Below are 1,799 nucleotides of genomic sequence, written 5' to 3'. Positions count from 1 at the left end.
CTCCTACCTTCCAAACTTTACAGAAGCTCTCCTGCGAAACTTGCAGAACTAGCACTCCTGAAAGAAAGGATATTGCGGAGACATGGCTTAGCCACAGCCTGGGGGATGTTTCCAGAATGAGCTTCTGTAAAGTTTGGAAGGTAGGAGACGAGGTACTGGCAGAAGTAAAGCTATGAGTACCGGGCGTGAGTCGTGCTTCGGTAGCTCAGTTGGTCGTCAGTTCGCCGGCGGACGGCGTGGAGGTAGGACGTAGTGTGGTGTGCGCTGCGCCGTCTGTGCTTCCGCGTGGTAAGTCTTGCGCTTGCTGCGGCTTAAAACTCTGTTATAGAACGCTTCGAGAAGTAATGAGTAGCATGCAGTGATGGCTCAACCAAGTCGAAAAGATACGTTGAAACTTACTTTTGATCCTCGATATGCCAGACCCAAGTCGTTTGAAGTAGAAAATTGGTTAGAAGAAGATGTGAAGCTTTCCTTTAATGATGTAATTGGGATCCACCTGTCGATTGTAGCTTGTGTCGTGTTTGTTAAAATGCGTAGTTCCGAGTTGTGCGAGAAAATAGTTGAGTCTTCCGGAGGTGTCATGAAATTTAAGCACTCAGATGGAAACGTTGGTGAAGTCACCGTTGCACATGCTGGTTTTGGCATTCGCACGATTCGAATCTTCGAGTTACCCTTTGAGATTACAACAGACCAAATTAATGCTGTAATTTCGCCCTTTGGGAAAGTGCTCAGCAACTTTGCCGAGAAATGGTCAAGCGCGCATAAATTCCCAGTACTAAATGGCGTACGGCAGCTTCGTGTAGAGTTACAAAAGCACATCCCGTCGTACATCAATGTCTGCGGATATAGAGGGATTGTAATTTATGACGACCAACCGCGAACCTGTGCCGCCTGTAACAAGCCTGGGCACGTTCGCGCAGAATGTATACAGCGGCGCGTAGCACAGCTGCCGGCCGGCGAGGCCGCTAGGCCACTGGCGATGACAACACTGCCAGGAACCTACGCCGCCGTGGCACGCGAACGGCCGACTGTCTCCTCAGCCCCTGAATCGTGTGCAAATACAAATTCTCTAAACACTGGAATTCCGATGGACGTCAGTGCCGTCATAGCTGACGACTTACAAGAGTCCCGCCAATCTACGGAAACAGTTGAAGTTCCACCGACACAAGCGCCTGCAATTGTTAAGGCAGCAGATCCGCCGGAAGCTGAAGACCGACACACCTTGCAGGAAAGCGACACTAACTTGGATGCTGAAGAAAGTCCGTCGAGAGGCAATTCTCCGAAGAAAAATAAGAAACGCCGGCTGGCGCGCAAAGGTGCAGAGGAGACAGCTCCCATACTTCGACAAAAAGCGAAGGAAATAGGTAGTACCTTAAGCCAACAGATCTGTAGCAACACGAAAGCGACACCAGTTTCTGGGGAGCGTTCCCCTTCTGCGCTGGAAAAACGAGACGTCCAAGGAAAACCAACAAAGACAGCATCCAACCACCCTCAAGAAACGAGTCACTCTCATGAAGCTTCACTCGTCCCACCCACGACGACAACCTCAACCAGCTGGGCAGACGAAAGCGACCATAACAATCCCGACGCTGAAATGACAGAAATTTCAGAAACTAAGACAGACTGTAAGCTAGCCCAACAGGTGGCTGATATCTTCAACGACGACGTCTCCGCTAACGAACATTCTAAAGAACAAGGACACACCGCTGAAACATTTGCTACCGGTGAATATTATTAAGACGCGTTTTAAAGCTGACGTTTGCGAGACAAAACGGAAGAATGTTTTTTAAAGTTAGATC

Source organism: Schistocerca nitens, chromosome 6 (genome assembly GCF_023898315.1).
Source record: "Schistocerca nitens isolate TAMUIC-IGC-003100 chromosome 6, iqSchNite1.1, whole genome shotgun sequence".
In the NCBI taxonomy this organism is placed as follows: domain Eukaryota; kingdom Metazoa; phylum Arthropoda; class Insecta; order Orthoptera; family Acrididae; genus Schistocerca; species Schistocerca nitens.
The sequence above is the reverse complement of the archived record's forward strand: the minus strand, read 5'-3'. Positions refer to the sequence as shown.